A 27,066-nucleotide genomic window follows, 5' to 3' on the forward strand; every position below is an offset into this window, starting at 1 on the left:
ATCTATCATCTATCTATCTATCTATCTATCTATCTATCTATCTATCTATCTATCTGTCTGTCTATCTATAATCTCCATAAATGCATAGCTACAACCTGCTCAGTCCATTTAATGGTTATCTTATGTCTACTCCTTCAATGTTGAATACCAACAAGTTTGTGAAAAATATTTTATTAGCTTTAAACACTAGTAAAATAAATAGCAAAATTTTTGCTGTGGTGTGTTTGTATTTTATTCCTACTGATTTCTCCCTGCTCCTCTTCTTTTGACTGCCCTTCTGCAATGACCCCCTTTCTGCCTTTGTATCTAATGCATCCCATTGTCCTCTCTTTCTTTCTCCAAACTCTCCTTGTAGATCTCTTTTCTGTCTATTTTCTAGTTTAATAATTCACATACATGTGCGCGCGCGCACACACACACACACACACACACACACACACACACACACACACACACACACACACATATATATATATATATATATATATATATATATATATATTAAAATCTAGGGTTTTCCTATGAGATAAAACGTATGTCTGCCTTCTTGTGTCTGGCTTAATTAGCTTAACACAATGGATTCCATTTCCATTTGTTTTCTGAAATATGTCATTTCTGTGAGTGAGAAAGTTTTCTTGATTTGACAACCACTCCATATTTATTTCTTGAATAATAGTTATAAAAACTCTTAGGATGTGAGTTATCAAGATTCATCAACTTTTGCTTAGATTATTATATTGCATCTTGGAATTTTATACTTTAATGATAACTCCATACCATAGGCTTATTTCCTTTAGCACCCACCAACCATGCATATATAAATGGAGAATAAAAATCTGTTCTTAGCCAGGTGGTGGTGGCATATGCCGGTAAACTCAGCATTCAGGAAGCAGAGGCAGGTAGACCTACCTCTGGAATTTGAGTCCAGTCCAGTCTACAAAGCAAGTTACAGGATTGCCAGAGCTGTTAGATAGAGAAACTCTGTCTTGAAAAACCAAAAAAAAAATCTGTTCTTTATATATATTGGAGAAAAAAAAAAGATACCGCATTGAAATAATTATAATAGCAGGAACATATGGGGTTAGAATTATGATTAAAATTTCACAAGGAAATGGTAACTTTAAAACTATAATGATACACATACATATTAACTCCTTATCATTGAAATAAATAAATCTACAGATCTTTATTTGATCATAAAGTCCAGGTTGAAAGCAAAATGAATCTCTTCCTATTCTCAAAAATCTCCGATGAGATTTGATTTTATATGTCCATCTGGTTGGGTCCCAGTACATAGAGATTTGACCAATATTTTTGCAGATGTTTCTAAGATGATTTTTTGCAGTTAATATTGGTATTGGACTTCGAGTATGCCAGTTGAAATTCTTAACAAGATATCACTTTACTAAAAAGGAATTCAGACAGTGGCTGATGTTGGACTCAAACTCGGACTCTTTTCCTTGTCTACTGGACACTGATCTCCCCCCCCCTCAGAATTTAGATACAGAAGTCATCCAAAATTGCTCAATCCAATTCCTTAAAATTAATCCCTATATCTCTACATACAGTAATAGCAAACACATTTAACCCTTCTTATGAAATTGAGCACTGAATTCAAACCAACCTTTTCACAAGCAAAATTCTGAATGTTTGTGCCATCCATGATTTGTCCCTTCTTATGTTTTTCCAATGTGGTGACAACCCAAACCAAATGCTGTGAGGTTGTTCTTTGGGTAATCTCACTCACTTTTCCCCCACTTGTTGTCCTTGAACAAACCCTCCCAATTCTACCTCCCAATTCACCACTATTCTCCCATTCCAGACATCTGGTATATTCTAGCTGGACCACTACTATTAGCTCCCAATCTTTAGCCCACTAAAACCCATTTTCTACATAATTTTTTAAGAACAAAAGTCAGACTTCATGTTGGAAGTTTTCAGAGTCTCAACTGATATCCAAATGCAAATCCAACATGAATTGATCTCAGTGACACACTCTCATTTCCCTCTCCTTCCTCTGGCCAGTTCTACTTAACCATGCTTCACTGCCCTTCCTTCTGCTCAGTCTCCTTTCTTGTGGCATTTCCCCAGCTGTTTGTTCTTTCTAGAATCTTCCCACTGCAGATGAGCATCTGTCTTCTTCACTGGATCACACACCTAAACCTGCTAGTCCCTAGAACACCATCTACTTGAAACTGCCTATTTTGTTTATTTGTTTTTTTCTGAATAAAATTTTAAAAAATTTTTTCTTTTGGTTTTTCGAGACAGGGTTTCTCTGTGGCTTTGGAGGCTGTCCTGGCACTCACTCTCGAGACCAGGCTGGCCTCGAACTCACAAAGAGATCTGCCTGCCTCTGCCTCCCGAGTGCTGGGATTAAAGGCGTGCGCCACCACCCCCCGGCATATAATTTAAATAATTTTTATCACATTGTGTGTGTATATTAGTATTGTGTAAGAGTGTGTGCATATATGTGTATGTGTGTTTATTTGTATGTATGTGTATGTATGTATATGTATGTAAGCATGTGTGTTGGTGTATGTGTTTATAAGTGTGTGCATGTGTGTATGCGTGTGTATGAGTATGTGAATGTGTATGTGTGTATGAGTGTATGTACATGTGTATCTGTATGTACATGTGTATGACTGTATGCATGTATGTTTGTGTATGCATGTGTGTATGCGTGTATAAGTGTATTATTCATGTATAAGTGTGTGTATGTATGTGTGTAAAAGTGTGTGTATGTGTATTTATGTGTGTATTTCATGAGTGTATATGTATGCATGTGTATGTGTCTGTATGAGTGTGTGTGTATGTGTGTGTGTATTTCATGAGTATGTGTCTGTATGAGTGTGTGTGTATGTATGTGTATGACTGTGTGTGTGTGTGTGTGTGTGTGTGTGTGTGTGTGTGTGTGTGTGTGTGTGTGTTTGTGTGTGTACCAGGGCAAGGGTGAGAGCTCCAAAGAGCTTCACTTGCAGACTCAGTTCTCCTCCCCCATGTGTGCTCTAAGCAGCAGCCTCAGCTCTTCAGTCTCAGTGACAATCATCTTTATTCTGAGTTATCTCAGCAATTCTTGCATTTTACTTTGCCCTTAAGAGACAATAAAGTTGCAAACTTAGAGTTTTCCTGATTTGTGTTACTAGTATATACTCAGTGTTTGTGTTGGAGAATACAATCAAATTTTCAAGAAAATAATAAATAAGGAAGAACATTATTTTTCTGAAAAAGGCACTGTTAAAGAAATTCAGTTTATAAACAATTCAGATTTCTTCATCTAACAGTTGCTCATGGTGGCAATGAAATTATAAACAAAGAAATGCATTATTAAACTGTACCTTGGCAGAAAAATAGGGATGACTTTGTTGTGCAAAACTTAGATAAAGTGATAGAACACAAGACATATGTCATGTGGTAGAACTCAGAACATAAATTTAATTGTGCAGAAGTAAAGTCTTGTTACTTTCTGAGTTACTTGGATCATATTAATATGTTGTTACCATTGGTAGTTCTTTTGTAAGACACATCAGAATAAATAATGTTTACAATAATGTCATAAATATCTGATCAGGAAATACTAGAAACATTTAGAACCCAAAATAATAAGCTGAATAAATCATTACATAGGAAGACACAGATGCAATAAATAATAACATAGTAAATGCAACAATACAGTAAATGTACTATGCTGAGGAGCACACCAGAAGCATGGTTCTTGGAATCTAATCACCTAGGAGGGTCTTAGAAAAAGTAACATCTTAAGTGATTATTTTAGACAAACAAACAACTAAACAAAAACTAAAGACTACTGAAGGTTGGAGGGAAAGTCCCCAGGCAGAAGGCACAAAAGCAAAGGCACTTAGGTGAAAAAGTCATCAGTCTCCATTATTCCTTTAGCATTTTGCTTGAGCATAGAGTTTGAGGTATTACCTAGTAGGTAGAAGAATAGAGACATATGTAGGGGCCAGAACACCACACACACACAAACAGGTTATTATCAACATATTAAGGAAGTATTAAAAATTTTAACAGAAAATAAAGATGTTATATCCACTTTAGACATGCCATACTGTTGATATACTAGACACACACACACACACACACACACACACACACACACACACACACACACACACACACACACACACAAATAACCAGGAAAATGGAATTCAACACCAGCTAGAAATTTACTATAGAAGCTGTGAAAAACAGCCAAGAGAAACCTAGCAGTTATGGTGAGGTATGGAATGGAAATATTTGGGAAGCAAGTGAAGCAAATTTCACAGGTGTTTACTTTTGAGACACTGTAAGCTCATTAAATACTCTCAACGCCCTCTTGCTAGGTGTGGGCTATAAGATTTAGAATATAAAATCAAATTAAGCACACATAAGTCAGTTACCTGAATGAGATTGTTAAAAAATCCATAAAAATTGTACTTCTGGGATGTGGGGTGTTTCCTAGCTGTCATTTCTCATTTTATTTGGATCTGCTGCTCATATCCGCATGAAAAGGCTTCCAGGAAATATATTTCTATTTGCTTAGAGCTTTAGCCTTTAAATATTGTGCCTTTCTCTTTCAGTTATGGTACATATTTGAGGTTAGATGACATCATATTTCTGTTCTCATGGGAAAAGTGAGTTGAAAATATTATTTACTCAGTATTCCAATATGCTTACTATTAGAATTGTGGCTGTGACATGTTTCTAAGTGCCTGTCCTCCTCATTTACTCAGAAGGTCACTGTATTAATTTAACCTTTTTATGGGCGTTTTTCCATTCATCTCCTGTGCTTATGAAATGAGTGTTTTAGGAAAATATAGCATATTCATATAGCATATTCAGAGCATATTAGGCACGTGGTGTACTGAAAGGGGCCTGATGATCCTTGTGCTGGAATTAATTACATCCATTATTTCTATTTTTTTTTTTGCTCACTCAAGGAGAAAGAGAAAGGAGAAAACTATTCCTCTAGATTAATATATGGCACTTTAATTTTATTAGTTTGTCGTTGGCTATATTTAAGAGCTGATTTTATGGCTTTATTGTAGTTATAAACACCTAAAGCCACATTATAAATCCAATTGGAAAAGTGTGATATTTTATGACACCATTAAAGTATAGATTTGGGTTTTATGGGTGATGTTTAGTAACTCATTTCCTTTTGGGTTTCATTGTGTCACTGTCTGAGATACATTCTTGAGGGATACTTTAAATCTAGGGTTCAGATTTGAAGGTGAAATCAGACTGTTTTAGAATTAGAAAACAAAACAAAGAGGGCATGAGAGAAGATTGTTAGTCTTGGTGCACACTTTTTATCCCACAGCCTGGAGGCAGAGGCAGGCAGTTCTCTGTGAATTCAACGTCATCCTGATCTACATAGGGTGTTCCAGGATGGCCAGTGCTGCACAGCTGGATCCTGTCTTCAAAACGAAGCAAAGCAGTGAAGATTCATTTTCCTCTTTAGTTATACATAGCTTCTTATTGGTAAGATTTGTGCACTGTGATTTTTCTACTTACCTGTCAACCTTCTCTTCATAATGTTTGTGAATATTATCTAGAAGAGGAGATTCCTAAAGAGTTATATCAGCCTACCATCAGTTTTCATGGATTTTCTTGTTTTAATAATAGCTGACTGTGTTGAAGAAAAGGTGCCATAAACCTGTTAATAATTCTAGCTTAACCTTGAAGAGGAAATAATCCAAATGATTGTTTTAAAGTACCAAGTAATAGTACACAAGTAAAATATTGCTGAGGTGTAGAAATGCATTTAATACATTGCTAACTAAAGCAAATTTTGTATGTTTTTAAAAAAATCATGTTTCATACTTAATTTTTAATTTGATGCAGTAATGTAAGATTCAAGTTTAAGAAACCACAGTTTTTGTTTTGATAATAAATTGCAATTATTAAATTCTATAAGATCTTAGCATAAAACTAATAAGATATAACAAGACATTATAAAAATACCCATTTTGACCAATATACCAAAAATAATTATCTGAACTTTGGAACTGTATGGTTACAGAGATTTACTTTTTTGGTGGGGAGAAATGCATTTGTATTAATAGTGACCATTGCCAGTGAAAGATATAGTCAGCTTCAAGTCAAATAGTAACACTGAAGTTATAATAATTATTATTAAGAAGTAACAGATAGTGAAAACTAAACACTAATATAATTCAAAGCATCATTGTTGATCTTTCTATCAGTCAGGGGATTTAACAACGTATTGGCCCCTTGCAATTTATCCACTATTCCAAAAAGAATTCAATCAAATCTGTCTATCAGCAGATAAATGTAATAAAAATTTGGTGCATATATAAATAAATATGTATAAGTGTGTGTGTGTGTGTGTGTGTGTGTGTGTGTGTGTGTGTTTGTGTGCAAGGTAATATTTGCAAAACAAGCCCAAACAAAGACCAACCACACTGACATGCTTAGAACCAAAAAGAAAGTCATTGCCTGCTGGGTGCTGCATGGGAGCTTACACAAATCGTGCAGCACCAAGCTTTCCAGATCTTTGATTTTTTTGCAAGGAAACTGTATCCTGGTTGGCATACTTCAGTTAGCAGGAAGTGGACCTACAGAAGCCAAAAGCAAGGTAAATTTCTTTAGGGATTTTTGACTTTGGAAGACTTTCCTGGGAAGTCTTTGATCCCATTTTGGTAGGTGTTGGAGGCCAACGTAGTGTGTTTTAAGGTTAGAATGATGCCTTTAACATGGTATCAGCTGTGGTTAGAATCCTATCTATCTATCTATCTATCTATCTATCTATCTATCTATCTATCTATCATCTATCTATGTGTATACATATATACATACACAAACATACACATATGAATGAAAACTATTCAGCATTAAAGAAACGTGTAACCACATAATTCCTAGGAAAATGGATGGACTTAGGATAAATACCATTAAATGAGATTACACAATCTCAAAAAATTGCACATGCTAAACATATGCTCTTCCTCATGTGCAAAAATCTAACCAATAAAACCTACATACACTCAAGGTTGATTTATTGTACACTTATGTAAGTGTGCATGTGCACATGTGTGCAAGTGAATGTAGAGGCTAGATGAGGATTCAGATCTCCAGGAAGTGTAGACACAGGTCATCATATACTGTCTGAACTGTAGAAACAGGTCATTATATACTATCTGAACTGTAGACACAGGTCATTATATACTATCTGAACTGTAGACACAGGTCATTATATACTGTCTGAACTGTAGACACAGGTCATTATATACTGTCTGAACTGTAGATATAGGTCATCATATACTGTCTGAACTGTAGACACAGGTCATTTTATATACCTGTGATTATATACCTGTGATTTACATTTAAAACTGTAGAAATTGTCAGAAGAAATCATTATTTTTAAAATGTTTTGTTTAACCTATACACATGCAATCATATGTTTGAAACCAATCTAGTCCACAGTCCTCTCCATAAAATATCTACTCTACCCACTCTACTTTCCTACCAAATTTCAAGTATTTTCTCTTCAAAAGAATAATACCCACTCACACCACTTAGTGTGGCTTGTAAGTTCATAGATGAAGGACCATCTACTTGAGAATGGGTAGCCTCTGAGAGTCCATATTCCTGAAGATAAGTGAATATTCCTCTTCCAGTAACCATTCACTACCAACAGCTGCTTTTGATAGAGGCAGGACATGAGGATGTGGTGACTCCCCACCATCCATGATGGGGTTTTGACGGGTCAAGTGTTGTGTATCCAGTCTCAGCTGTAGTGAGTTCATGTGTGCAACTATATTGTCATGTCTGAAAACAATGTTTTGCCACAGATTTCCATGCCTTCTGGCTCTTAAAAATCTTTCTTAGTTCTCTTCCTTGATGATCGCTAAACCATGCAGATAGAAGGAGAATTTAATATAGATGTCTCATTTAGACCTAAGTTCTCTACAGCCTCTTATTCTGTGCAACAACAGCTGACTGGATGTTTGTCTTTACTGACCACTATCCATTGCAAAAGACAGCTTCTCTGATGAGAATTGATAGATACAATAACCTATGAGTATAAATAAAAGAATTCATGTGGCATGTGGTTACTCTGTCCATTTAGCTGAAAATGTTTGTTAACCATAGAGCAGTGGCTTCAATCTTGTAGAATATCCTTTATATCCAATCAGAAAGTAGTTGTATACTCCAATAATATTCTTAGTTGTTAAATAGTCATGGAAAACATTTAGATAGCTATTGTAGGAGAAATCAAAGGCTAGCAAAGAGCAAATCATCTCTTCAAAGAAACTTCAAATTTAAATAACTATAATAGCAGTAATTTCCTATTCATAACAAGTAATATTCTCAGGTATATGTATATGTTAGGGATGAGTATAACAAATTATTTTAGAATTTCTGAAATGCCAATTTTTTAAATCTTATGATTTGATATCAAGTGGTTATATTAAGGCTTTTTACCTTATTATAAAATCTATTAAATGTGTCATAGAACTTGGCCTTAACATTTTTATGTTAGTCAGTACTTTTCCGCTAAATTTTACTGTAGAGTGACAGCTTATAATTAAGAGATGTAGACCAGTATGAAGAGTTAATTAACTGTGAGATTTGATAGACACCAGATAATTAAAAATTAAAATGAAATTAGTTTTGAAAATTTTAAACTATATTTTCTTCCATAGATGGATGCTAGGAAATGTGGAAGAGGATGCTTCCCATTAACTAGAGGTGTTTGTCCACCATTTTGGTCTCACAGTGTGTTCCCAGGGAACTCAGAATGTGCTTCCCACCTGCAGGGCCCTTAATCTGTTTCTGGAAGTGGTTTTTGAAATTAGGATACTACTGCTGTGGCATTAAAATTTAATACTTCATGGGCACTACAGGAAGAAATTTCTTTAAAAAATTCACACAATGGAAACATTTTTCTTGGGTTTTTTTTTTCTTCTTAGAGAAGCGAAGGAGTGCATATTTTAGTAGTGGGCAATTTAATTAATGACTCAATGTATAAGAGGTTTTCTACTTCATTGTGCCACCAGTTTTTTTCCTTAGTTGGTGATTCTGACTTCTTTCTTCCGTTTTCAGGAAGCAAACATATCCTAGAAATCATCACATTGTTGTTATTGTGTGTGTGTGTGTGTGTGTGTGTGTGTGTGTGTGTGTGTGTAGGTGTGTGTGTTTGTGTGTGTAGGTGTGTGTGTGTGTGTAGGTGTGTGTGTGTGTAGGTGTGTGTGTGTGTGTGTAGGTGTGTGTGTGTGTGTGTGTGTCTGTGTGTGTGTGTGTGTCTGTGTGTGTGTGTGTGTGAACACATGTATGTTCACAAGCAAGTGGTCTCAGAAGTTTGTTTGAGTGTGTATGCTCTTATGTGTATGTGCCTGTGGGAAACCAAATTGATAGTGATAATCATCCTTAAGTATTCTCCACTTAAGTTTTATTGAGGCAGAGTCTATGGCTGACCATAGACTGGTTCCCACTAGTATAGTTCTTCATCTTTCTTTAAGGATCTGGTTACAGGGCACAGCCATGCCTGCCTTTTTTTTTGTTGTTGTTGTTGTTGTTGTTGTTGTTGTTGTTGTTGTTGTTTTTGTTTTTGGTTCTTTTTGGTGTGTGTGTGTGTGTGTGTGAGTGAGTGCTGGAGATATTAACTGTGGTTCTCATGCTTCTGTGTCAAGCACTTCTTTCTCTGAGATGTCTCCCAGCCTCTCACTCATGTATTTAAATGGATATCGTCCTGATACAAGGTGAGAGCTTTAGACCATCAACATCACTATCCAAGGAAATCATCAAATAATTTGGGGCTCTTGAATAAGAGCATGGCTATTGTTTAGATGTGTTTCAGTATAATTTTACATCACTTCATACATTAGAAGCTTGGTCTTCAGTTTGATGGTTTAGAGATGTTTAAAACATTTTAGTAGAATATAACAGAATATCCTCAGGTTAATTGTGGTCATGCTTTTGTGAGGAACAATGGGAGCCTCCTCATTCTCTGTCCATCTGCATGAGATATGATCTCTTCTTCATACATACACTATCATCATTTCTATCCACCATAAGCTGAATCAGTCAAGGGTATTCTTTATCAAGACCTGAAAGTCTTTGGACATCCACCCTCCAAAATGTAAGCTAAATGAGCCTCTTCATAAAGTTGGGCTGATTCATTTAGTTTGTTAGAGAAATGGAGTCATAGTAGCATATTGTTTACCAGAAACAATGATTTTCACTTTTTTTAACCAGGTCCTTGGGGGATTATCTGACAAATATTACACTACTGATCTAAATTTTATAGACTTCTCCTGTAGGATTATACCAAGCTTTGTGAAATGATATCCTGTGACAAGTATTATTCTAGAATTGGAGGTAAGATAAAAAGCAGGCAAAGTATTGGTGCTTAAAACCCATCCAATAGACTCAATGCATAGGTGGCCAGGAGACACCTAGATAGAAGACTTATACACCATGCTGAACAAGTGGAAAGATGTCCACCTATCACTTTAAGAAATTAAAAACCTGTCCAGAATTTTTCATAAATAATATTTATTCCAAAATGTTTTTTTATCAGGAAATAAAGATCTTTGACATTGCAGCTGTATGTCCTTGGTGTGAAGCAATGTCCTTCATGTGTGAAGCAATGCCTTGGAGAGAAGAGGAGCTCTTAACATGTCTATCCTTGAATCTTCCTCAAAAATGTTTACAAAATGAGTGAACTTTGTCACATTATTGTCTATATTTCCCAGGAGAAAAAATAATCCATTATTACAAAAGAAATATCCATAGTTGGCCCCAAATTAATGTGTTCTTAGCCTCTTTGTCAAATCTCATAGTTCCTACATGTAACTGATCTGTGAAATATTTGCCCACAGAATTCAATTAATATCTGTTTAATAATATGATTAATTAGGCCAGATATGTCTAACTCTTACTGTTGACATTGGTTATATCAGTATTGGCTCTATTGTGAGAGTTTATGCCAGTAGTCTTTGTATCATATTTATTTTGATTCAAACCTTAATCACTAAGTTTGTAGCTTTGAATTCCTCTAAATTTAAATAAGTAAGTAGTAAATGCTATGATAAAACAAAACAAGGAAGAAGAAAAGATTATTTTAAATGACTATTAAATACTATATTAAAAACAAAAGAGAAGAGAGTGTTTTTTTAATTTTTTATTAGTTCAAGTTAGGGAACAAGCTTGTTTCACATGTAAGTCCCTTCTCCCTCTCCCTCCCCTCACCCCCATCCCTCCTCCCCACCCCCACCTATCCCCTACCCCTTCCACCCTCCACTTCCCAGGCAGGGTAGGGACCTCAACGGGGGCTCTGCAAAGTCCACCAAATGAGAAGAGAGTGTTTTAAAGTATGTTTCATGAACAACTATTAGCAGCTTTTTGGCTTTAGAAAATAAAAGGAAGAAACATATTAGTATAGTTATTAATTTGTATCTTAAGATAAGCTCAAAAATTGTTGCTATTAACAATTATGTTTTTAATCATGAGTAATATACTTCAGTGACAATTCTATCCATAGGATATTCTTAATAATGCAGGGCAGGGATGTTCTAGACAGTTTTCTTGCTGCTGTTTTGTTTAAATTTGCATTTATTGAAATTTTACTTCTTACATTTTACCATTAGATTGTGTTCTACTAACACTTCCTCCAGATAAAGATTCTAAAAATAATATCTATAACAGAGTGATTATAAGAATGACAACAGAATGCTACAGTATAAATGGATAATTAATATTCATTGTGAACAACAGTTGAGTAGAAAAACTGAATGTGAATATAGATGTACCAGCAAGTGTGTTCATAGTGATTTCAGGAAAATCCACTTAAAACTGGAGCAAATAACAAGGATGTTAACACATACCTGCAACCTCAGATATTTGATTCAAACCAAGAAAACTGCAAATTTGGCACCATCCTGGGCAACTTAATAAAACTCTATCTTTAAACCAAAACCAAAATAGATAAACAAAAAGCTGATGAATTGGAGACACAATCATGGCCATTAGAAAACTGAACTACATTGACTTTTGATACTTTATTTCCTCAACGGACTAGCCTAAGTCCCAGTACAATCTTAGCCAAGTAGAGATTTCATAACGAGCACAGAATCATATCCATCAATACCAACTTGATTAGTTCTGATTGAATGTAAAGAAAGCCAAAAACTTTAGAGTCATCATTCAAAAGTATGTTTTCCAAGGAAAATGGAAGATTAAATAATACATTTTCAAAGACTTTATAGAAACAAACTCAGACATAATTATATTCTAGCAATAGAATACATTGTTGGCAACATTCCTTTGTTAAATGGCAATGCTTAATGCCACACTTAATGACATACATTATGGGAAAGCAATTACTTTCTAAGATGTACTCAAACAGATATTTAATTTTATAGTTGGATTAATCAATTACTGTACAGAGTATGAATCAACTCTTGGAAAATGTGCAAACAGTGTGAGGAAAAGCATACATAGGCAATGCAGGTTTAAAAGAAACATGTTCACGAATTAAAGCTTATATTGAATTTTCATCTTTACTTTTGGCCCAGATTATACAGTCAATTGGAAGGAAATAGTGGAATGTACACTTGTGCTCAAGGTCAAGGGCTTACATACCTCTACTGACCTGTGTTCAGTCCACTTATCAACTCAACAAGTGTTAGACATGTAATGATCAGCGAGACTAAACAAAAGTACATGTTACTATTTTTTTTTTAATTTGTAAGCTCTGGGCTTGTGAGGAAGCGCTGTAGGTGAAGATGCTTGCAATTAAGCTTGATGACCTGAATTCAACCTCTGGGACCCACATGGGTCCCAGAAAGAAAGAACAGAATTCTGCAAACTGTCTTCTGGCCTCTACATGTATGTTACTGTAACACACACACACACACACACACACACACACACACACACACACACACACACAAACACACAGAGAGACGGGGGGGGGGGTGTCTGTGATTTCAAGGGACATAGATTAGCAGCTGTCTCAGTAATGTATCTTCTGCCCTTAAAAAGAGTGACCCATCCAGTTTGGATACCATGATTTATATGAAAATAAACTCAACAGTCACAGGTTTACCTCTCCAAACTGTCCCTAAAAACCATTCCTTTAAGAAAGAAGCTCTTATATCCTCTTGGGACAGAGTGCAAAATCTGTAACCATTCATGCTAAAGGCCAAGAGAAATAATCCTCCAGGATGAAGTGGGTAAAGAATGCACAACTGATGGCTTCTGGCTGGGGTGTAGGTGAAGGACAACTCAGTTTTCTTTAAGAGCTGCCCACTGCGAGTTTGAACATTATACAGTGAGTATATGTATATGGGCAACACCAATGGACCTTTTATTTTTTTTGCAGGAAAATCCCCAAATGTGAGAGCAGGGGCTGGGAGGAGGGGGGCAGAGGGCTGGGTAGTGAGTGTGCTTTGGCTTCATGATGTGAGGTTCCCAAATAAAAAGTAAAAATATTATGAAAAACCATAATTAAAGGTAACAGCTAACAGGAAGCTTTGTAAAACTAGATAGTTGCATAAAAATTTAACTATTGGCCTGAAGTAGTTTTTGTGACCAGTTACCAATATTCTTCACAGCATACAAGGGATTGAAGTGTTTGTTTCCTCACAATAAATGACACATTTATTAAATCATTTAGATATGCTTGTATCTCTGCAAGGAAAGCCTTTTATTTTTTTAATGTCTCCAGAGTTTGCAAGGAAGATCTGTGCCATTAGTTCTTCATATGGACTGAGTCTAGAATGAGAAAACAAATCACAAAGTTTAATTGCTAAAATCTGCTACAACAGTCCTTATTGCTCTCAGTATTTCATGTTGCTTTGAAGCAAACATGCCTAACGGAATCTGCTGTGCTAGCTTCTCAGGGACTACAAGGGAAGATATCTCCTCTGTATACAGAATTTTAGACCTTGGAGTTTTAGGATAAATTTTTAAATGATGGTATTGGATATAAATGCAATATTTTTGTCCTTTAAATAAAAGTTAAGCGCAAATAAAAATTCCCTCAGATACATTATGTGGGCTGATGTGTTTAGTGTTAAATAGTGGCTTGAAGATCTCGACCAAAGGTCTTGTAGCTTCTATAGCATAAAGCAAGTCTAAGCAGGAAATAAAACTATGGTGATTGATGTGGGATATTTACCATTCTTTCTTTTTCTTTTAAAAATATGAAGTATGTTTATTCATCAACAGTGGTACAGGAGTTTTATTGTAGAAATATCAACTGGAACTGGACACCCTATACTTACTTGTTCTCTTCATTTGGGCCAGTTGTGGCTTTCTGTAATAGTCTCCACTGCAAAAAAAGAAGGTTGTTTGAAGGTGATAGCTACACTTATCTCTGAGTATAAGGGTATGTATTTGGAAAGTAGTTAGAAATTTTACTTCTTTAGGAAAGTAGCAGTTATTAGTTTGTCTTCTAATGTCTGTGGCCTTTCAACGTCATCAGTATTGGGGTAGGTTACTGTACCAGACATGAGTTCTCTTCTATTTAGAGACTCTCATGTCCAATTAGATTGGTGTTGGTTATGCCCAGAATGTAAGCACTATGATTACATCTTTTGAGATGTTTTGCTCTTCTGATCATTGTTGTTTCTAGACATTACAGCTGGGTAGGACTGTTGATGCTTTCCCCCTTGGAAGCTTGTATAGTTCTTTCCAGCACTATGAGATAATCCTAAGGGAGTAGGCTTCCAGGTCAATTCTAAGTAGTTACCTATTCTTAACTCTTCTTTGGATCTCTAAATAGGGTTCTTGAATAATCTATGATGACAAAAATAATTTGTTTTGAAGGTTTAGCTTCATATTGGTTAATACCAATATATTATGCATATGTATGTACATGTGTTTGTATTTGTGTGTCTATTATATGTGAAGGCCTTGAAACCCATGCCAGGGACCTTCAATTGTTTTCCACCTCATTTTAAAACACAGTCCATCACAATTTGGATTTTTCCAAGGATCCTGCCTATGCTTTCCCAAGGCATACAGGTACATGCCTTCATGCCTGGCTTTTACCTGAATGTTCACAATTATACGCAGGTCATGCTTGTACAATAAATACTCTAAAGTACTTTGTAAGCAAGTTATCTCCTCAGATAAATGCCAACATTTTGTTATATTTTGCTTACTTTGAGGACAGTATCTAGCTATGCAATGTATACTAGCTTCAAGCCATGATCCTCTTGATTCAATTTTGGGATTATAGGTGTGCACACTAACATGTTAGATTTTATTATCATTTTCTTAAAATTACGTTACGTATCCCAAAGATGAAATTTATCATTCTAACCATTGCAAGTATACAGTTCAGTGACTCAACAACGTTCATTATGTGGTGTCACTGCACTCTATATTTTACCAACAAAATTACTGGGTGTACAATGCCCCCCCTCGGAAACCTCAGAAAACTATGGGACCTCCTGTAGTAGTTCAGTACTTATCCCTAGCATAGGTGTGGACTTTGGGAGCCCATTCCACATAGAGAAATACTCCCTGAGCCAAGACACACTGGGGTGGGCCTAGGCCCAAAGGATATGCTAGACTCTGCTGACACCCTATGGAAGGCCTCACCATCCAAGGGGAGCAGAAAGGATATGTGATAGGTAGGGTTTTAGTTTGGGGGGGGCGGTTGGTAAGGAAGGAGGAGATGGAGAGGGAACTAGGATTGTCATGTAAAACAATCTTGTATCTAATTCAAATAAAAATTGTAGAAAAAAAGATAAAAGAACAGCGCTCTAAGAGATAACAACAAATCACAACAAAATAAATGTAAGATAAAACAAAAGAACATCACATTGAAGTTGGACAAGGCAAACCAACAGAAGGGAAAGATACCCTACAGAAAGCACAAGAATCAGAGACCCACTGGTTCACACACTCCAGAGATGTACAAAAATGCTAAACTGCAGGCTGTATTATAACTTCAGAAGACCTGCTATGGACCAGTGAAGATCTTGAGCTCTTTGAGCTTATATGCACCTTGCTTAGTTGATTCAGAGGTCCTTGTTCCCCGGTGTCCTCTTACTCTGGCTCTTACAATCTTTCTGCCTCCACTTCCTTGGACTTCCCTGAGCTCAGAGGGGAGTGATTTGAGGGAGACCTCCCACTTGGATTCTTTCTCCTCAAAATGTCTGGCTATGTCTTTGCATCTGTTCTCATTTGCTGTTAGAGGAAACCTCTTTGATGATCATTGTATAAAAGGCACTGATCTATGAGTATAGCAGAGTATCATTGGTAGTCTTTTTTTTTTTAACCAATAGTGTTTGGTTATATCCTAGGTCTCTGAACTATCTAGTCTCTGGTTTCTGGTCACCCAAGGAGTGCTGGTTGTAAGTTTCATCTCTTCATGGGGACCTTAAGTCAAATCAGACATTGACTGATTATTCCCACAGCCTTTGTGCCATCATTACCCACACACATTTTTCAGGTAGGACAGCAGGGTAGATTAAAGGTTTTATGGCTAGGTTGGTGTTTATTTCTCTTTGAGGAGCCTATAAAATACCTTTCTATACCAAAGACACTAGAACATAGGGGTAAAGGTTCTATGTAGATACTACCTTGACCTCTCCATGATCAATGAGTTGTGTGGGTCTTGTCTTCAGCAAAGGTTCTTTGCTGTCAGCTTGTGGAAAGCAGCCTATCATCTTGCCACACACACCCCTTTCCTTAAAATTGGGCTGTTTGTTTTGTTAACCTTATATATCAAAAATTTCATTACACTTTATTTGAATCAAGGTTGTGATTGATCCCTTCTTGGCTATATTTATATACCCTGATAGCAATTATCTTTGTTTCCATCCTAGTCAATGATCTTTCATTCTGCCCTATGCCTGAGGCTAGAACATTTCTGGCTCCAAAAGCCAAAAAAAAAATGTACTGGTGAAAATGTGGTAATAAAAATGCTGGAAATAGACCAGGTGATGGTGGCACACACTCAGGAGACAGAGGTAGGCAGATCTCTGTGAGTTCGAGACCAGCCTGGTTTACAAGAGCTAGTTCCAGGACAGACTCCAAAGCCACAGAGAAACCCTGTCTTCCAAAAATAAAAAAAAATGCTGAAAATGCATAGAGGATTTTTTTAAATGCTTGTGTATAAATCACAGAAACTTTCTAATCAATTCAAAAGTTCCAAAGATTGGTGATGTGACTAAGTAAAAATTAGATATTTCAATACAATAAACAACATGAAAATGCATTTGGAAAGCCAAGTGGGTTTTGTTTTTGTTTGTTTGTTTGTTTGTTTGTTTGTTTTTACTCTAAGTGCAAATGGCTATCTATAATGAATAGAAAAATTCAGTGGATCAAAGAGTAAATAGTTTTCCAATTCCACATTTTAAAACCCAGTATTGACAAAGTTCTAAGATAAAAATCATTTGCTCTTGGCAAGTGTGGTGGTTTGAAAGAAAATGACCCTCAAAGGGAGTGGCACTATTAGAAGGTGTGGCTTTGCTGGAGTAGGTATGGCCTTATTGGATGAAGTGTGTCTCTGTGGGAGGTGGGCTTTGATGTCTCTTTTCCTCAAGCTTTGTTAAGTGTGACACTCAGTTGGACTTTGTATTTCCTATAACAGTTGCCATGGTCATATTATCTCATCATAACAATAAAACTTAACCAAGACAGAAGTTGAAACCAGGGAGTGGTGTATTTCTATGATAGGCCTGACCATGATATTGTTTAGAGTAATAAGAATTTTGGTATTTTTGGTTAGTAAAGCAGTGGAATGCTTTAAGCACATCTGAGCCATACTAATAGAATAGAGGATAACGATTCTGAGTGTGATTTGATGAACTGCCAGGGACTGGATTAAGAAGTTTCAGAGGAGAAGAATTTTATTATGTTGTCTAAAAATTATTCTTGTTATATTTAGGTGAAGGAAGTGGTTGTCTTTTGCCCTTGTCTGAAGAGTCTGCCTGATACTAAAGTGAAGAGTTTTGGATTAATACCATTGACAGAAGAAATCTCAAAAAAGTCTAGTGTAGACTCCATCCTATGAATATTTATCTTGAAAAGGACCAAATTGAGCAGGGTAATTACAAAATGTAAATTTGGGGGAACCAAAGAGACCAGAAAGTGGAATGGAGCTAAATCAAGGAGATAAATGGATTAAGAAATAGAATAAAGGGAATGGTGACCTCAGGGCAAGATTCCACCCAGCTATGTTTCCAACTTGGAAAAGTGAACTAAAGAAAAGTTTAGAACCTGGTGTGGTCAGGCACACCTTTGATTACAGCACTTAGGAAACAGAGGCTGTAAGATCTCTGAGTTTGAAGCCAGCCTGGTCCAAAGACCTAGTTCAAGGGCAGCCAACTTAGGCAGTGAGGGAATAAAGAGAGCCTGTAAAGATGTAATTATATAAGAGAGCCATGTTCCATCCTCAGTAAGCAGCAGAACTTGGCAGCCTTGGCCACATTGTTAAGAATAGAATAAAGGAGTTATGGACTAAAGACTCTGAGGCCAGGCATGTGTCAGTGGTGTCCCAGAAATGGAGGGCTTGTAGAGAGGCCATTGTGTGAAACTGTGAAGTTGAAGCCTGGATTGCCTTGGAGAACCCAAAATGTCAAGAGATGCCAGAGTCATGGGATACCTGCAGAGAAGAGCTGCTAAACAGGGAGTGAAACCAGATCAAGAAAAATAAATATGCTGCAGTCAAACCTGAACTGACTTGTTGTAGATCTGGGTATACAAACTTTGGAGTTTTTCCAGATGGCTTTGAGTCTTGCTTTGGTCCAGTATTTCCTCACTCTGTTCCCTTCCCTATGTTTTGGAATGGTAATGTATATCAATAATGTGCCATTATTTGTTCAAAGTATATGATCTGTTTTTTTTTTTTATTTTACAGGGGGATTACAGTTAAGAGGTTGACATTCACTATAGAAGAATCTCTGTACTTGGAAACAAGTTTGAGACTATTGTAGACTATGTGGATTTTTGAAGTTGAACTGGATGCATTTTTGAATTATAATATGGCTGTAAACTTTTGGGCACTAGGGAGTGAAATGTAGTGATTTGAAAGAAGATAGTTCTCAAAGTGATTGGCACTATTAGGAAGCATTGTTTGTTGGAATAGTTATGGCTTTTTTGGGAGGAAGTGTGCCACTGTGGGGGTGGGCTTTGGGGATTCCTATGCTCAAGATATTGCCCAGTGTGTTAGTCAACTTCCTGTTGCCTGCTTGCAAGGTGTAGGACTCTCAGCTCCAGCACCACATCAGCCTGCATACCAAAATGCTCCCCACTATAATGATAATGGGCTGAAACACTGAATTGTAAGTAAGCCACACCAATTAAAATGTTACCATGGTTATAGTGTCTCTTCACAGCAATAAAAACCTAACTAAGACAGCAAAGTTGTATGGAAATGACTTTTTGATCACTCTACAAAATGAGTATATTTGAAAATTCCCAAATAACAAGATCTTTTTAATAGGTTTTTGTAAATTTCATTTTACACTTGAACTACAGTTCTCCTTTCCATTCTACCCTTCGCCCCCAGCTCACCCCATCCATTCCTCCCAAAAGATAAGGCCTCCTATGGGGAGTCAACAAAGTCCAGCACAATAAGTTGAGACTGGACCAAGCCCCACCAAGCCCCTGTATTCAGGCTGAGCATGGCATCCAACCACTGGTTCCAAAAGCTAGCTCATGTACCAAGGATAGATCCTGGTCCTACTGCCAAGGGCCCCTCAGATAGACCAAGGTTCACAACTGTCTCCCACATATGAAGGGCCTAGTTCAGGCCCATGGAGGCTCCACAGCTGTTGGTCTAGAGTTCATGAGTTTCTACAAATTTGGTTCAGGCATCTCTGTAGATTTCCCCTTCATGAACTTGACCTCCTTTGCTCATATATCCCTCCCCCCTCTCTTTGACTTACTGGAGCTCTGCCTGGTTCTTGGTTGTAGCTCTGCATTTGGTTCCAGCAATTACTGATTAAGGCTCTATGGTGACATTTGGGGTATTTACCAGTCTGATTACAAGGGGAGGCCAGTTTAAGCACCTTCTCCTCTATTGTTAGGAGTCTTAACTGGGGTCATCCTTGTGGATTCCTGGGAATTTCTCAAGCACCAGGTTTATCCCCAAATGTGACTATCCCATTCCCTCATATTCTCATCCCCATCCCCTCCCCTTTATCCCTCTCACCCCCAGTTTACCCTAGAGATCTCATCTAATACATCTTCCCAGAGTGTTCCATGCATCCCTCTTAGGGTCCTCTTATTTCCTCTCTGGAGTTGTAAATTGTAGTCTCATTATCCTTTTATTTACAAACCAGTATCCACTTATGAGTGAGTGTTTGTCTGAGTTTACTTTATCTCACTCAGGATGGTTTTTTTTTTTCTAGTTCCATCCATCCATTTGCCTGCAAATTTCATGATGTTATTATTTTCTACAGCTGAACAATACTGCTTTGTGTAAACGTATCACATTTTTTTGTTCATTCTTTGGTTGAGGGGTATCTAGGTTGTTTCCAGGTTCTGGCTATAATAAATAATGTTGCTATGGATATTGTTGAGCAAGTATCCTTGTGGTGATATTGAGCATCCTTTGGATATATACTGGAGTGGTATCATTGGGTCTTGAGGTAGATGGATTTCCAATTTTCTGAGTAACCACCATACTGATTTTCAAAGTGACTGTACAAATTTGCACTCCTACCAGGAGTGGAGGAGTGCTCCCCTTTCCAACATAAGATGTCCTCAGTAATTTTTATCTTAGCCATTCTGACAGGCATAAGATGGTATCTCAGAGTCACTTTGATTTGTGTTTCCATGATGATTAAAGATATTGAACAATTCCTTAAATGTCTTTTGGCCATTTGAGAATCTTCTGTTGAGAATTCATTGTTTTGCTATGTACCTCATTTTTTAATTGGATTATTTAGAACTTTGGTGTCTAGTTTCTTGAGTTCTTTATATATTTTAGACATCAACCCTCTGTCAGATATGAGGTTGTTGAATATCTTTTCCCATTCTGTAGGCTCTCATTTTATCATGTCTACCATGTCCTTTGCCTTACAGGAGCTTTTCAGTTCCAGGAGGTCTCATCTATTCATTGTTGCTCTGTGTCTATGCTACTGGTGTTACAATGAGGCCAGTGCACACAATACTACATCCTACTTTTTATTCTATCAGGTTCAGTGTAACTGGATTTATGTTGAGGTCTTTGATGCACTTCAACTTGAGTTTTGTGCATGGCAATATATATGAATCTATTTGAATTCTTGTACATGTCAACATCCAGCTATGCCAGCACCATTTGCTGAAGATGTTTTCTTTTATCCATTGTAAATTTTGGCTTCTTTGTCAAAAATCAGGTGTTCATAGGTGGATTAATATCAGGGTCTTTGATCAATTCCAATGGTTCACATGTCTGTTTTTATGCCAATACCAAGCTGTTTTTATTACTATAGCTCTATAGCAGAGCTTTAAGTCAGGGATTGTGATGCCTCTAGAAGTTCTTTATTGTCGAGGATGTCAATAACTTTTGAAACTATAAATTGATCAATTATTCTGACTGATAGAAATTAAGAAAAGGAAAAAGTAAAGTTGACAAATGATGTATGTACACAGTTATTAATTTTCCTGTTGTCTTTAGGAGCAAAATATTAGAAACAAGCAAATAATTATTCATCACTGGTACTCTAGTTAAATTACTGTGTATCCATACAATGGACTCCTGTGTTTATGGATGGAAGAAACCCTCATTAAAAGAAAAGTTTTCTAGTTTTACTGTCATTCCAATTTGTATGTGTAATGGCATATAAAATATACATTTGTATTTAGCTTTTTGCCTGTCACACCTGTGGGAGAGAACATAAAAAATAATAATATGATTTCCTAGGGTGAACTAAGGGAACTTGGTATAAGACTAATGTGAAGTGAGATTTTCATGCATAATAACTTTTATTTTGGTTCCTGATTTTCTATCATTTATTAACACATTTTTGTTAAAATAAAACAGAGAAAGATAAATGTTAAATATTCTTTTAAAAATAAAAAGGAGGATGAAACTTGGAATTAATTATGCCAGGTAGAAGGATACTAAATTTGAGTGGGTAATTTTCTTCAGCCTTAAATTCTTCTACTCAAAACTGGGAGCTTTTGATGTTGAAATCTTGGTAATTTCAAAGTCTGACACTATATTACTTGACATGAAATATTTTATGAGTTTTATGTCCAGTTGTTTTCTGTCACCAGAATTTCCTAAAACAATGGGGCATACATTTTCTTTTTGTTGTTGGAGTATAATATAATAATATAAAGGATACACTGGGGATGGTCTAGGCTCTGCTTCAAATGTTATGACAGACATTGAAGATCCCCATGGAAGGCTTCACCCTCTCCAGGGAGCAGAAAGGGGTTGGAATAGGGGTTTGGTGGGGGGCAGGGGAGGAGGGGAGGGAGAAGGAACTGAGATTGACATGTAAAAGAAGCTTGTTTCTAATTTAAATAAAAAAGATAAAACAATAACTAACACATTGGAATTAGACAAAACAAATAGAAATGTGCTCAAGGGAAGACATGAGAAGCAGACTCATATTCACTTTCAAGAATCCCATAAAAACACTAAAATATATATATATATATATATATATATATATATAATATTATATATATATGTAGAGAGAGAGAGAGAGAGAGAGAGAGAGAAATCCCTGACATGTCATTGTGAGACAATGAAAAGGAAACTAAAGATGTTAAGGTCATCTTCTGTTGACAATAATCTTACTCTTAAGAGTCATTTGTTTTCCCGGTGACACTCCTTTGGAAAAAAACAAATTTTTAGTTGCAAGTGGTTATCAACTAGAGACAGCTTCTGAGTTAAGAGTGGGGAGTCTGAGTTCACTTCTCCTTTCAGCTCTAGGACCCCACCTGTCACAGACCTTTGCAGATGCTGTGTGTGCTGTCTCAGTCTCTGCGCCTTCATATATGCATTGCTCATGTTGATTTAGAGTCTTTTTCCTTGTTGTCCTCTGTTCCCACTGGCTCTTACACTCTTTTTGCCTCCTCTATCTTAGAGTTCCCTTAGGGGATGCATTTGATAGAGACATCTAATTTAGGTTGGTGTATTACAAAGTCTCTTACTCTCTACATAATATCTGGTGTGGGTCTCTGAATTTTTCCCATCTGCTGCAGGAAGATGCTTCTCTGATGATGGCTGAACAAGGCACTGGTCTATAAACATAGAAGAATTTCACTAAGAGCCAAGTTATTGCTACATTTTTTGTTTATTTGGTTGGTTTATTTTTTTTTTATTTTTGTAGAACAGTAGTATTTGGTTTTCTCCTGGTTCTCTGGGCTGTCTAGTCTCAGGTTCTTGGTCAACCAAGTAGTATCAGATATAGGTTTCATCTCTCTAAAGTCAAATCATGTGTTTGTTGGTTGTTCCCACAGTTTTTATTTTTATACCATTGTTCTAACAGAACACCATTGTAGATTTGAGTTTGTGACTGGGTTGGTGTTAAGATTTCTTTTTGGTAGCAAGCAGATGACGTCTTGTACAAAGACAGGAACATGTAGGTGTGAAGGAAGTATAGGCACAAGCTCAATATATTCATGATTAATAAGTTGTGCAGTTAATTTGCATTCAGCAATGGGTCTTGCCATCAGTTTGTGGAGAGCAACATATAGTTTTGGGGAAAGCCTGGGTTCTTTGGGCATTCAAATGAGTCCCATTTAGCCAACAACTCAATTAGATGTAATTTAATCTCAATTAGAAACTTCATTTTGTGACAAGAGATGGTCAGTTGGGACTCTGTCTCCCCTATTATTTTCTGATTTTGTTTAGATAGCCATCATATATGTATATGATTTAGGAAATGTTTTTTTAATAAGAAAGTCTCCCTTATGCTCATATTTGAATGCTTTGACACCAGGCAGTGAAAATAGCTGAAAGGACTAGAAGGATTGAGAGTTGTGGCCTTGTTGGAGGAAATGTGTCACTGGGAAGTGGGCTTTAAGATTTCAAAAGTCCATGCCAAGCTCAGGGTCTCTTTCTCTGTAGGTAATGATCAGCATGTATCCCTCAACTAGTTTTCCATCATCATGCCTGGCTGCTACAATGCTCCCACCATGATGATAATGGATTATGCCACTCAAATTAAAAGTTAGATCCCAATGAAATTATTTCTTTTTATAGAGTTTCTTTGGCTACGGTGTCTTTTCACAGCAATAGAACAACCTAACTCAAGATTCTTCTACCATATTAGGTTTCCACACTTCTACTCAAATGGCTTCTACCATATTGGTTTTCATACTACCATTCAAATGGCCCTTACCATCTCTCCTATATTCTGTTCCATGTCCCTCTATTGCCTCCTACCTCCACTTGATCCTCACACTCCTATCTCCTCTCCATCCATCCATATCTATCAATTCTATTCCCTATTCCCACTTCCTAAGGAGATCTAACTGCCCCCACCCTGGCCCTTACTCTATACCTAACTTCTGTTGTTCTAGGGATTATAGCATGCTTATCATTGACTTAACAACTAAAAACATATAAATGAATACATACCATATTTGTCTTTCAGAGTCTGGGTTACCTCACTTGAGGTAATTTTTTTTCTAGTTCCATCTATTTACCTGTGATTTTCATGATTTCATTTTTTTAAATGTCTGAGTAACATTTCCCTGTGTTAATGTACCCTATTTTCTTTATTAGTTCTTCTCTTTGGGGCAACTTAGCTGTTTTCATTCTCTGGTATTATGAATCAAGCAGCAATGAACACAGCTGAGCCTGCATCTCTATGGTAAAGTGTTATTTGGGTATATGCCCAAGAGCAGTATAGCTGGATCTTGAGATCGATAGATTCCAATCTTCCTAGGGAACCACTGCACTGATCTCTGTTGTGGCTGTACATGTTTGCACTCCCACTAGAAATGAAAGAGTGCTCCCTTGACTTCCTCACCAGCTTGAGCTGTCATTTGTTTTATTGATCTTAGCCACATGGATGGATGAAAGAGGAAATATCCAAGTAGTTCAGATTTGCATTTCCCTGATTAAGGAAATTGAATTGTTAAGTGTTTCTCAGCCATCTGAGTTTCATTTTTATGAATTCTGTTTAGATCTATACCCCCTTTTAACTGGATTATTTGTTTCCTTGATATCTAGTTTTGAATTCTTTATACATTTTGGTTATTAGCCCCCCCACCAGATATTTAGTTGGGAAATAATCTTTTCCCCTTCTATAGGCTCTGTCCAAATGACAGTGTTATCTGCTGTGCGGAAGCTTCTCAGTTTCATGAGGTCTCATTTATTAATTGTCCATCTCAGGGCATATACTTATGGTGTTGTGTTCAGAAAGTCTTTTCCTGTGCCATGCGTTCAGGACTATTTCCCACTCTCTCTTCTATTAGGTTCAGTGTTTCTTGTTTTATGTAGATATTTTTGTTCCATGTGGCAATGAGTTTTGTTCAGAGTGGTAACTATGGATGTATTTGTATTCTTCTAAATGTAGCTGTTCACTTTGACCTGAACTGTTTGTTGAAGATGCTGTCTTTTTTCCCCTGTCTATTTACAGACACTTTATCAAAACCCAGGTGAACATAGGTATGGGGATTTATATTTGGAATTTAATTTTATTTCCATTGATCACCACATCTGCTTTTGTGCTTATACCATGCTGTTTTTATTACTAGAGCTCTGTAGTACATTTGCAGTCATGGATAGTTAAACTTCCAACAGTTATTTTATTATTCATACTTATTTAGCTATCCTGGGCATTTTGGATTCAACATGAAGCTTAAAATTATTCTTTCAATTCTTTGAAGAAATGTGATGGGATTTTGATAGAGATTACATTAAATCTGTAGATTGATTTTGGTGGCATGACCATTTTTACTGTTAATCCTACTGATCCATAAGCATGAGCGATAGGTCTGTCTTCTAGTATCTTCTTCAGTTTCTTCAGTGTCTGAAAGTTCTTATCATATGAAACTTTCATTTGTCTTGTTAGAATTATCTCTAAATATTTAACTTTGGGGGAAGGGTTGCAAAAGTTCTTTAATTTTGTTCTGTTTGTCATTTTTATACAGTAGGACTACTGATTTTTTTAGTTTATTTTGCATTCAACTACTTTGCTGATAGTGTTCTATTATCAAATCTAGGTGTATCCTGGTAGAATTTTTAGGGCCACTTGTATGTATTATCATATCACCTGCAAATAAAGATACTTTGGCTACTTCTTTCAAATTTGTATCTCCTTGATTTCCTTCAGTTGTCTTATTTCTCTAGCAAAGACTTCAAGCATACACTGAATAGGTATAGAGAGACTGTAAAACCTTGTCTTGTTCTTGATTTTAGTGAAATGCTTTGAGTTTCTCTCCATTTGATTTGATGTTGGCTATGGGCCTGTTGTACCTGTGTTATGTTGCAGTATGTCCCTTGTATCCCTAATCTCTCCAGGATTTTATCATAAAGGGTTGATGAATTTTGTCAAGGACTTTTTTTTCATAAAAGATGATTATGTGTTTGGGTTTCTGTGTTGTTGTTATTTTGTCTTTTAGTTTGTTTATGTGGTGTTACACTGGCTCATTTTATGTCAACTTGACACATGCAAGAGTTATCATAAAACAAATCAGCCAATGTTATTTCTGTTTCTATTTTGTGTAATGATTTGAGGAGTATTGCCATTAATCTTCTTTAAAAATCTGGTAGAGTTTTTTTTTTTTAAATTTATCTTTCCCTGGACTTTTTGGGGAGGTGGCTTTTAGTTACTGCTTCTTTTTCACTAGAGTCTGTCATTCTATTTAAATGGCTTATCTGATCTTGATTTAAATTTGGTAAGTGCTATGTATAAATTATCAGTTTCCAAAGTTTTCAAAGTTGGTGATGTATAAGTTTTTAAAGTATTTCCTGATTTTCTGGATTTCCTTGGTTTCTGTTATAGCCCCTTCTCATTTCTAATTTTGTTTGTGATTTGGGGGGATATGGTTAACTTCTTTAGGTTGGAGTTTTTCTTCTAGTACCTTCTGTATGTCTGGGTCAGTAGATATTGTTTAAATATGGATTTATGAAGGAATGTCTTATTTTTTCCATGTATTGTAACTGAATGTTTTGCTGGC

The 27,066-nt window shown here is 36.3% G+C and overlaps 1 protein-coding gene across 9 annotated transcripts in view; it reads left to right on the forward strand.

Annotated features, from left to right (window-relative positions):
- Marchf1 (membrane associated ring-CH-type finger 1) overlaps positions 1-27,066 on the forward strand; it is a 630,089-nt gene that overhangs the window by 26,300 nt on the left and 576,723 nt on the right. For 2 of the 9 annotated variants that reach the window (XM_035450827.1, XM_035450826.1), the window contains exons 1-2: positions 2,870-4,631; positions 5,321-5,481. The exons of 6 other annotated variants lie outside the window; for them this stretch is intronic. The gene's annotated coding sequence lies outside the window, so the exon portion shown is untranslated. Of the gene's footprint in view, positions 1-2,869; positions 4,632-5,320; positions 5,482-17,875; positions 18,035-18,847; positions 19,353-27,066 lie in introns of those variants that run through there. One more of the 9 variants, XR_003480913.2, reaches the window with a different exon arrangement.

Source organism: Cricetulus griseus, assembly GCF_003668045.3.
Source record: "Cricetulus griseus strain 17A/GY chromosome 1 unlocalized genomic scaffold, alternate assembly CriGri-PICRH-1.0 chr1_0, whole genome shotgun sequence".
Classification (NCBI taxonomy): domain Eukaryota; kingdom Metazoa; phylum Chordata; class Mammalia; order Rodentia; family Cricetidae; genus Cricetulus; species Cricetulus griseus.